At 55.4% G+C, this 11,634-nt stretch overlaps 1 long non-coding RNA gene across 1 annotated transcript; it reads right to left on the bottom strand.

The window, feature by feature from the left end:
- Positions 1-596: 596 nt before the first annotated feature.
- Positions 597-11,333, bottom strand: LOC141734549 (uncharacterized). Its single transcript, XR_012584546.1, has 3 exons — positions 11,203-11,333; positions 9,984-10,138; positions 597-1,954 (listed from the first exon to the last, which is right to left on the bottom strand). It is a non-coding gene; the product is annotated as an uncharacterized LOC141734549 (long non-coding RNA).
- Between the last annotated feature and the right edge of the window lie 301 nt (positions 11,334-11,634).

The following is an 11,634-nucleotide window of genomic DNA, read 5'->3' as shown; positions in this document are numbered from 1 at the left end:
CACCGGGGCACTCCCGGTGTCAGGGGGAGCCTCTGCGGGCCCCGGGCGGGCGCAGTCCCCTTGGCCTCGGCAGGGCCCAGCACAGCTCCCGGCACTGCTGCTGCTCCGCGTCCGGCCTCCCAACCCCCCGCCCTGAGCACCCTCCTGCACCCAAAACTCCCGTCCCCTGCAGCAGCTGCACCGCCACCGCCCGCAGCTCTCGGGGGCCGCGGGGAGCTGCTCTGCGCCAGACGAGGAGGAAAAGGGAAGAGAAAGACCAGAACCCAAACTGCAGGGCTGACCACGAGTTAACTGCAGGGCTGCCCAGCACCGCACACAGTGCTCCAGGTGAAGCCGCGCCAGCGCTGAACACAGCGGGACAATCCCCTCCCTTGGCCGCCTGCTTCTACTGTCTTTGATGCCCCCCACGATGCGCTTGCCCTCTTGGTGCCAGGGGACACTGCTGGCTCCTCCTGAGCTGCTCACCACCCCCACACCCCTTTCTGCAGGGCTGCTCCCCAGACGCCCCCTCCCCATTCCCACTGGTGCCGCCGTTACTCCCTCCCTCCCACCTGCAGAATGCTGAGGAGAAATAACTGGACTCCAGACGATCCAATGTGAATCAACAGAAGCCGTTTATTAAGCACAGATCATTATCTTTTATACCCTGTGTTGTAGCCGTACATGCCACTTGCTTATTTCTGATTAGCTCGTTACAATGTCCACGCGCTGTCCATGCAGTTCATTCACAGATCAGATTGGTTACAAGAATTCACATAGTAAATTGCTTAGTCATTAGCACAACATGTTTTCTACCTTCTCAGTTCCCGTTTTTCCCATGGAGTAATTCCATCTTCTACCACCTGTTTTGCCCTTAATCCAGTCTCTCACAGTAGGGAGGCTGGCTCACATGGCCATTTGCTCTCAGACACATTCCTACAATACCCCCTTTTTCTTCTTGAGCCAGCCAGACCTTGTGCATGGCATTTTCTATCACGTCAGTCACTTTGCGGAGAACACACGAGGCTACCATAATCAATAATAATATAACCAACAATAGCATGAGCCCTTCTTTTAGGAAGTCTGATAACCATCCCGTTATACCCCATGAGCTTAACCAATCATCGAAACCGAAACCACTTTTAATTTGGACATGTTATCCTTCAGCTCCCGTAACTGCTTATGAATGGATGATGAGTGGTCGGAAAGGTTCATGCAACACATACCTTCAAAATCTTCACACCCATGACCCTGAGCCAACAGCAAAAATCAATCATCACCCCTGTGGTGTCTCCACAAAAGTTCACTAGGGACGTGTTAAATGTTGGGTAAACTGAATTGAATCCTGCTGTATTAAAAGAAGCCGAAATACCAAGGGTTCTCAATTTTGTGCTCAGCTGCAACTTCCAATCACAAGGATAAGCCCAACACTAATTCCCAGGGGCATCTTCCAATATCAGTACCCTTGCCCTTCTTTCTGCGCTGTACATGACCGAACCTGTTGCTACAGTGACGCACTACCTGTTCCCACCAGTCCTCCGGAACCGACTAAACCTCTGGCAGTAGCACTGTGTAACAGCACTGTATGCCACACCTCGACCAATCCTTGTCAATGGCAGACTCCCCTATCTCCTGTCGCTCAGCCAGCTCGTGTTGAGGTGAACCTGACTCTGTACTCTATTGCAATAGCTAAATGAATTAAACCCGTCACCTTACTTAGTTCTTTATTAAAACACACAGCACACCGGATTAAAAACACACAGCACACCGGGCCGCAGCACGTGGTCTTTCAAACCACCACCAGCCTCAACAATCCTCACAAGGCACAAGGGTCTGTGGGTCACAGTTCCACACCTGGGGCACTGCACTTCTTCAGCCCTCACCGTCGTCGTTGGTACTGTGGGGTAACTCATTCGAATCCGTCTGCTCAAACCAGGGCTTTATCCACTTGGTGGTACCCATCTGGTTCCGGCATCTGTAACGACACAGGCATATCCTCGACCCCAGGTTAATAGTCTACACGGTCCTTCCCACTTCCCCGTCACACTGTTTTTAACTGCTACCATGCCATTTTCCTGCCTAAAATCTCCCAGGTCTCTCTGCAGGCCTGCGCCGTGCCGCACGATTGGAGGCACAAGGCAGTGTTGAGGAAGGCGTAGGAAGTTCAGGACGTAAACGGCCTTGTTCAGTCGACCTACAGGACTCAGCCCGTGCTCTCCCCCTTTTTGTTTTTGAAGCAAATTTTTTAAAGACTGGTTCATGCGTTCCACTATGGCTTGAGCCGTCGGAGAATGTGGTGTGCCAGTCACATGTGTAATGCCCCACAGCTGTAGAAATACCTGTGTTGAACGGGCTACGTACCCTGGGCCATTATCAGTCTTAATCACACGCGGTACACCTAAGGCCGCAACTGCGGATCACAAATGCTTTTGTACATGTTTGCTAGATTCACCAGTCTGCGCAGTTGCCCAAATTGCAGTTGAATAACAGTCTACACTCAGGTGTATAAATTTCAGTTTTCCAAATTCTGACACATGGGTTACATCAGTCTGCCAGAACTCCAAAGGTCCATGCCCTCGGGGACTGACGCCTGGGTCGAAGTTAGGTATAAATGGTTGACAATCAGCACACGTTTGCACTATACCTCGGGCATCAGACTCCGAGATCCCGAATTGTCTGCGCAGCATTCGTGCAGATTGATGGAAGAATGTATGAGATGCCCGTGCAAACTTATCTGGAGGTGGCGTGGCCCATGCAGGAGCCACAAGTTTATCAGCTCATCTGTTGCCCTCAGCTAAACCTTCTGGGAGCCCCGAATGGCTGCGAATATGGGTGATGAAATAAGGATCGTGCCGTTCATTGAGTAGTAGCAACAATTCATGGAGCAGGGTGAACAGCTGCTCATCTCTGACCTCCTTCAGCAAAGCACGCTCCATTCGTTGAACGATTCCAACCACATATAAGGAGTCACATACGATATTAATACCTCCTTTTGTCCACCTGCGAAACACTTCTAGTACAGCACGTAATTCTAGCTTTTGTGTGGACCCTTTACAGTCCGTGATCACAATATCATGCCATTTATTGTCCATGTACCATGTTATTGCTGCTTTCTGTGTCTTCCCCCCGGCATCTGTAAAGATTGTCAGCCCTCGGACAGGTCGTTGAGACAAAGCGGGAATTTCATCAATGTGTCCTACTTGTAACACACTAAAAAACTTGTGCGGAGGCAAATGTACCTTAACTGTCCCAGCACAGTTCAAAAGTGCAATCTGTAACGCCATAGAGTGTCGTAAGGCCCACTGCAAGTATTCAGCTACTAAAGGAATTACCACATATTCAGGTTCCTGACCGGATATCTCAACGATCCTCTGACGCCCCTTAATCACAAGTTGCGCCAGCGCCTCTATCCTCGGCATAAGCGTACGTTTTGGTTGGAGAGACAAAAAAATCCACTCCAGAATTCGTAGCGGGTCCCTTTCCTGTACCCATTGCATTACTAAAGCGAAAGGACGTTCGTCATGATTTATAATTAATAAACCTATCGAATAATCAGGGTCCCATCGATGCACGTAGGCGTTGATGACCTTATCACGGACCATCTGCATCGCCTTCTGCACGTCCAAAGATAACTGTCTAGGGGCATCAACGCCACCGCCTCCTTGCAACAAGCGCATGAGAGGTGCTAAGTCCTCATTCGTAAGGCCACACAACGTACGAACCCAGTTTAGATCTCCTAAGAGTTTCTGAACATCATTCAGCATCGAAATGTGTGTTCTAATCTCTAACTTCTGTGGCCTAACTGTAGTTTTAGATATTTCCCATCCTAAATATTTCCAGGGTGGTTCTTTTTGAACTTTTTCTGGTGCAATTTGTAACCCTGCTTTCCCTAGTACCTGCTGCAGCTCCTCAATAGCCTTGTCACACTCTAATTGTTGTCCAGCTATCAAGATGTCATCCATATAATGATAAATTATCCACTCAGGGTGTTTTTTTCGCACTGGTGCCAAAGCCCATGCTACGTACATCTGGCACAAGGCGGGTGAATTTTTCATTCCTTGTGGCAACACTACCCAATGATACCTGCACATAGGCCCGTTCTTATTTGTTGTGGGCACGGAAAAAGCAAATTTCGGATAGTCATCGGGGTGCAAGGATATTGTGAAAAAGCAGTCCTTCAGATCTATTATCAGAACCTCCCACCCTTTAGGGATCATGATAGGGGATGGCAAACCTGGCTGTAAAGCGCCCATGTCCTCCATAGCCTCATTGATTTTTCGTAAATCGTGCAGTAACCGCCATTTGCCACTCTTTTTTGGGATGGTAAAAATAGGTGTATTCCAGGGGCTGGTTGTTGGTTCTATATGCCCCTTCTCTAACTGTTCCTGTACTAATTGGTTAACGTGGGCGATTTTTTCCGAATTGAGCGGCCATTGGTCCACCCACACCGGGTCATTCGTTTTCCACTTCAATTTCAAAATAGGTCGCCCTTCCCCAATGGCCGCCCCGGAAAATCCGTCCCCCCAGTCGTTAAATGAGTGCCCAGTTGACTTAAAGCATCCCGGTGCTACTGTCACATACGGTCGAATTGAGCAAACTCCACCATCAGGCATTTGGCATTGAATCACCTCTTTGCTTATTTTTGTCATCTGAGTTCCTCTGACCCCCATTATGGATATAGCTGGGTGTTCTAGGGGCCAAGAGGGTGGCCAACACTCTTGACTGATAACAGTCACATCAGCGCCGGTGTCTACGAGCATATCAAGCACACGTTTTTGACCCCCTGGTGCTCTTAGGGCAACTCGCTGCAAGGGCTTTGTTTTACTGATTTCAAGGGCTAAATATATATCTGCATTACCTGTTGAGCCAAAACCTTTATTCCCCCGTATCTGATTTCCAGCCGTCGGAACGGCAGCCTTAAATGGCACTAGTTGTCCAATGCGAGTACCCGCTGGGATATGCGCAGGTGGAGTGGGTGTCCATACCATCATTTTAATTGGACCCGTATAATCAGCATCTATTACCCCAGGTAACACAAACCAACCCCGTCTGGTAATGGAAGATCGTCCCAATAATAGTGCACTCAGTCCATACCCCAGTGGCCCTTTCACATCAGTAGGAATGCACTGCACTTGGGAGTCTGTAAGGGTAACCTCCTTTATTGTTGCCACGTCCACTCCGGCGCTTCCTGTGGTTGCAGAGGCTGCACTACCCAAGCACCCTGACCCTGAGGCCTGTTTTGTGTCATCGCGCTCGGGCCCCCCGCGCTCATCAGCCCGTTTCCCAATGGTATGCCATTCTTACGAAATTTTGAGCGGCATTCAGATGCTCTATGTCCAAATTTCTGACACCAACTACATGTGCCTGTAAATCCTCCCGTTCCTCCGCTCCTAACAGGCGTCATATCTGTCTCTGCCCTCTGCTTTCCTGCTCTACACTGTATCTTCAGATGACCAACCTTCCCACACTTAAAGCATTTCGGTCCCAAATTACGATTATTAATCAAGGGCTTGACAGCTGCAGCAAAAGCAGAGGCCAAAAATCCTGCCTGTTCTTCAGGTGTTCCTACCCTAGAGCATGCCTCTATCATGTCGGTAATGGTGGCGTGTCGAGGCAAAGCTTGCAAAATACGCTTACAGGCTGAATTAGCGTTCTCTACGGCCAATGAATGAAAAACCGCCTCTTTGGCTGCCACTGGCAGTTCTCCCCGGTCTAACGCATTCCTTAGTCTATCAAGAAACTGCATATATCCCTCGCTGGGGCCCTGTTTTATTGTCGTATATGGGGGAGTAACCTTGCCATCCTCTGGCAACGTCCTCAGTGCTTCGCGCGCCAACTCTGCAGACTGTTGTAAGATCGCGACATCTAGCCGCGCTTGTCGCTGAGCATCAGCGAAAGGACCTGTTCCTGATAACATCTCCATAGTCGCCAACTGTAACGGATCCCCCCCTCTGCTCTACTCAAATTTGCTACAACCGCACGTTGTACACCATCCTCCCACCTTGATCTCCACATTAGTTCTTGCATTGGTGTGAGGATAAGGGACATCAGTGTCCGGCTATCAAAAGGAGTCATAATATTAGTAGTGAAAATATTGTTAAGAAACGACTGAGTGTAGGGAGAATTAAGACCAAAGTCATGCACCAATTTTCTCGCTTCCTTTACGATCGGCCAAGGAAGACCCTCCCACCTACTGGGATTCTTTCGACCTCCCATAGTTCCCCCCAGTATCACCGGAAATGCTGTTGGTAACATTACACCCTCTATCAAGGCATTTTGAATAATTCCTTTCCAATGCAATCGCGGATCTGGCGGCTCCCCTGAGCCCGTGGTCACACCCCCCAACTCTCCTCCCGCGTTCCCGTTACGGCCACCCCAATGCCCTCGCGTATTCGGCAGCTCCCCCGAGCCCGCGGTTGCACTCCCCAACTCTCCTCCCACGCTCCCGTTACCGCCAGCCCAAGCCCCCCGCTTTCACCCCTCAGTCGCCGTTGGGAGGGGGCAGAGCACAGGGAGCCCCAACATTCCATCCTGGAGACGCCAAAGAGTCCTTAGCAGCGGAGAGACTGAGGGGACCCACCATGGCGCTGCCACCTCGGTGGCGCCCACTGCGTGGCCCCCGCGCCCCCCCGGCGCCCCAGAGCCTTCACGATTTTGTGCTCCCAGAAACCTTCTACCCCCAAGGCAGGGAACGACCCCGACCCACAGCCCGGGGACGCTCTCGGGGCCAAGAGCGCAGGAGGTGACCATGGCTCCTGTCTCTCTTCCAGGCGCAGCCACCCTGTTCCCACCGCCCGGGCAGCAGCTGCTCTTCCCCACGGCCTGGGCACCCCCAGTGGGGGCGGCCCCACAGGCCCCACCTCCAGGTATGGCACCCCTGTCCCCTCTGCCACCCCAACACCATCTGGCACCTATGAACCCTAGGCACCTTCAACCTCCCCCTCCCCTCTCCACGGTCACCTTCACCATCCCACCTCCCCTGTTCCCCCCCCGGCAGTTCTGGCACGGGGGCTCAGCAAGCCCGGCTGAGTGTCCCTGCCCTCGCCTGCCCAGTGAATCCCAGTTCCTGAGAATTTCCACAATACTTGGGGCCACCCCTCGGGGACGAGAGCCCAGGACGTGACCGCCGGCCATGGCTCCTGTCTCTCTTCCAGGTGCAGCCACCCTGTTCCCAACCCCCGGGCAGCAGCAGCCATTCCCTGCAGCCTGGGCACCCCCACTGGGGGTGGCCCCATAGGCCCCACCACCAGGTACGGCACCCCTGTCCCCTCTGCCACCCTGACACCATCAGCACCCTGATGGCCATGGGGGGCGGCTCGGCGGGTGCCCCGGAGGGTGCCCCCGGCCCAGCACGGCTCCCTCCCACCCACACAGGGCTGCACAGGGCCCCATGCAGCTGCTGCTTCAACCCAAGGTTCTTCCATATCGAGTGGACCACCACCAACGGGCCAGCACCGGCCACCGCCACCCTTGGACATGGCGCCACTGCTCCGCCAGGCGCTGCCCTGTGGGGCCCCAGGGGCTGCAGGACCCCCCAGGCCTGGGCAGCCCCTGGCACCCCCCAGGGACAACACCCACTGCCCCAACTGACGCAGCACCCAGCCTACGGCCACCAGTGCACAGCGGTGCTCGTAGTCCCCACGCTGCTGCTCACCTCCATCCCCGGACGCCAGCACCTCAAGGGACAGCCTGCAGGCACCAACAGCTCCAGCAAGGCCAACCCCGCAGGGGCACCCCCTGCCAGCCGTGTCCCCACGGGCACTCGTGTCCCCCCCCAGACCCGCTGCTGCCGCCCACAAAGAAGCTCCTGGCGACCCGGATACCAACATTGACGTGACCAAGGAGATGCTCCTCCAAGAGCCCCTCAGGCTCTTTCGTTCCTCCCCGAACGCAGTGGAGGATGGCCAGGATCCTGACACCAGTGTCCCCATGCCTGGGGACCCCGGTGGCACTGGCAGAGAGGGGAGAGTGGTGGCCCCAGCACCCACCCAGCTGCCAACCTCCACCCCTGCCTCTGAGAACGCAGAGGAATGGTCTTCAGAGACCAACAGCTCCAGCAGGGCCTCCTCCGCGCAGACACCCCTGGGCAGCGACATCTCCTGGAGCACCATCAGCTCCCCAAAGAGCAACATCTCCCCAGAGCGTGACATCTCCCCAAAGAGTAACATCTTCTCTGCGTTCAACACCTCACCAGAGAGCAACATCTCATCAAAAAGTGACGCCTCCTCAGGGCATGACATCTCCCCAGAGAGCAACATCTTCTCTGCGTTCAACAGCTCGCCAAAGAGCAACATCTCCTCAAAAAGCGACATCTCAGAGCATGACATCTCCCCAGCGTTCAACATCTCCCCAAAGAGCAACATCTCCCCAGAGCGCGACATCTCCCCAGAGCGCGACATCTTCTCTGCATTCAACATCTCCCCAGGGAGCAACATCTCCTCTGAGAGCGACATCTCCCCAAAGAGCAACATCTTCTCAGCGTTCAACATCTCGCCAAAGAGCAACATCTCATCAAAAAGTGACACCTCCTCAGGGCGTGACATCTCCCCAGAGAGCAACATCTTCTCTGTGTTCAACATCTCCCCAAAGAGTAACATCTCCTCAGAGTGTGACATCTCCCCAAAGAGCAACATCTACTCTGCGAGCGACATCTCCGCAAAAAGTGACATCTTCTCAGCGTTCGACAACTCTCCAAAGAGCAACATCTGCTCAGATTGTGACATCTGCCCAGAGAGCAACTTCTCCCCAAAGAGCAACATCTTCTCAGAGCGCGACATCTCTTCAAAGAGCAACATCTCCCCAGAATGCAACTTCTTCCCAAAGATCCACATCTCCCCAGAGCGCAACTTCTCCCTAAAGAGTGGCATCTCCTCAGAGCACAACATCATCTCCCCAAAGAGTGACACTTCCTGCAGCAGCGACACCTCCTGGGAGAGTGACGTCCCCACCAGCCCCTCTGCTGTCCCCTACAGCCAAGCCCTTGGGGATGCAGCCGGCCACCTTGCAGTGCCCCACGAGGTGCCCCTCGAGGAGGCCCTGAGGCTCTTTGACTGCAACCCCAGCGGCACTGGCACACCTGCCCCGCTTTGCCACGTCGCCTCACTCTTGCTGCCCGAGGAGCTGCTGACGCCCGACTACAGCATGGAGGAGACCATGGAGGCTGTCAGCATCCTGGAAGAATTCCTCTCCAGGACAGAGTCCCAGGAGCTGTGCGGGGACATGGGGATGGAGCTGCTGCCGGCCCAGCCCATGGCGGCAGAGAAGCTGGGGATGAAGCGGGGGACAAACTCCCCGTTGCCACCACCCAGCAAGCGCAGGGCTCTGGCAGGCAGCCCAGGGTTGGCAGGGGGGAAGAGACACCCCCAGTGAGGAGATGGAAATGATGAGGGGCAGAGAGGGGGTGCATTTAGGGGGTAGGGGGCAGATTTAAGGGAGGGGACTGTATCTGGGGGGGGGTAGTGTGTTTGGGGGGGGTGGGGAGAGGGACATGTTTAGGGGAGGGGGGGTTAGAGTAGCTTTGATAGGGTCTTTTCTCTCCTGGTCTTCCTTTAAAAGTTGTAGCGGGCAGTGTATGTGGGGGGAGGGATGTGTTTAGGGGAGGGGGGCACGTTTGAGGGAGGGGGGGTTAGAGTAGCTTCGATAGGACCTTTTCTCCTGTGTCTTTCCATTAAAAGTTGTTTCTCCAGCCCTGCTCTGTGCCTGTGTGGGAGGGGAGGGAGCGCGGGGGACAGCGGGAATCAGCCCCCACCAGGTGCCACAGCCCCGCTGAAAGGGTATTTTCATTCATACCTGTCCCTTGTTTAACTTGGGCATTCAAGCAGATGAACTTTTTCTGACTTACTTCTCCCTGTATACACATCACACTTTCCTGCAATCAGCCTTTCCTTTTCTCCTGACTTGGCCTTTCCCAGCGAGTTCTTGGCTAGTGGTTTTCTTCAAAGCTGCTTTAGTGCTGCTGAAGGATGTTGAAGCGACAGCTCTGGAGATCCAAGCACTGTACTCACCCATGAAAGCCTTCCAGCTCCGACAGCCGCAACGCAGGATTCACAGCTCCTCGCTCCCCTGGACATGCTTCCAACCTCCGTATGACCCGATTCCATGACTATGAAGCTGGAGAGGCTGCAACCAGGGTCCCAAACACATGGGGAAGATGGGGCAGCTAGAGGGGAGGAAGCTGAGGTCAGCAGATGCCATCTCACACCAAGCACCCCACACTTCTCACCTCACTTTGTCTTTCAGACTGAACTCCCACCCACACACCAAACACAAGGACAGGCTTTGCACTCCGGCCACTCTCATGAGCACCAGCCCTTGCTCGCTGCATTAGCAGCACAGCCTCCTTCATACACCCACCAGGAACGTGTGGCAGCACCAAACATCTGCAGTGAGTTTTGTGCTGGCTACAGCCCATGCCAGAGAACGACCCCAGCCCCCAGAGGGAACGTGACTTGGTCCCATGGCTCCTCCATCCATCCTACAGCCTGCCCACAGCAGGAAGTAGGCACAACGCCCTCAGCAAAGGAGGAGAAAAAAACAGTTCCTCCCATGGGCCACCAGCAGCCACAACACAAAGCCCTCTCACACCTCTGCTGGGCTGAGCTTGAAAATCCTTCCAAGGGGTAATGTGGAAAACCCTGTTGCCAGAGCAGCCACAACAGAATTCTGCCCACGGGACAGCTTCAAGCAGATTTACACCTCTGTGCAATGGGAGACGGCTGAGCCCTGAGCAACCAGGCCTTGCATTTACTGCTTCAAAAAACCCCACATTAAAAAAGCCCACACCAAGCGCCCTGCATCTCTGCAGAGAGCTCCACCTTGTCCAGCTGACAGCCAGCAGGAGGCAGAAGAGCCAAAGCCCCAAAGCACAAAACCCCTCAGAGGTCACCAGATGGGGGCCTCTAGGGGGGTTGTTCTGTCCCTCGAGCCAGGATGAGCCCTGCTCCCCCGGCACAGCAGCTGCTGCTCATCCCGAACGCCTCACAGGCCAGCACCCAGGAGGTGCCCCAAAACACAGGCCCTCAGGAGCCGCAACACGGGACGACACCTCTCCCCGGTGCAAGGCCCACACACCGGCCGCCCCGCGCCGCCCCTCCCCACACGGACAGCCCCTCCCCCGGGGGTCCTGCCCCCACGGCCAGGCCCTTCCTGAGGGCCGCCCCCAGCCCACAGGCCCTGCTCCCCCGCAGAGCGCTCAGAGCCTCCCACAGCCGGACGGACACTGACCTCAGCGGCGCTGCGACCCCTCACACAGCCCGCCCGGCCGCCGCCCCCGGCCCGGCCACACACAAACCCCGGCCCCGCCGCCGCTCTGAGGCGGCCTGGCCGCCGCCGGGCCTTTTCTACCCGCCCCGCGCACGCGCCCCCGTCACGTGGCCCGCCCGGCCCCTGCCCTCATCCCCGCGTGCGGCAGCATGGCGGCGGCGGCCCCCGGTGAGTGCGGGCCCACGACGGCCCCGGCCCCGGCCCCGGCGGCCCCCCGGTACGTGCCCGGGCCCCCTCCTAACCCCCCTCGGTACGTGCCCGGGCCCCCTCCTAACCCCCCGGTTCGTGTCCGCGTGAGAAATGCTCCTTATCCAACACCAACGGCTCAGGCCATGAACGATACGAAGCACGTTGTATTTGAACATTCCCGCAAGAACGGGTGACCTAACAAGC

Source organism: Larus michahellis, chromosome 24 (assembly GCF_964199755.1).
Source record: "Larus michahellis chromosome 24, bLarMic1.1, whole genome shotgun sequence".
Classification (NCBI taxonomy): Eukaryota; Metazoa; Chordata; class Aves; order Charadriiformes; family Laridae; genus Larus; species Larus michahellis.
This window is presented reverse-complemented; position numbering and strand designations above follow the sequence as displayed.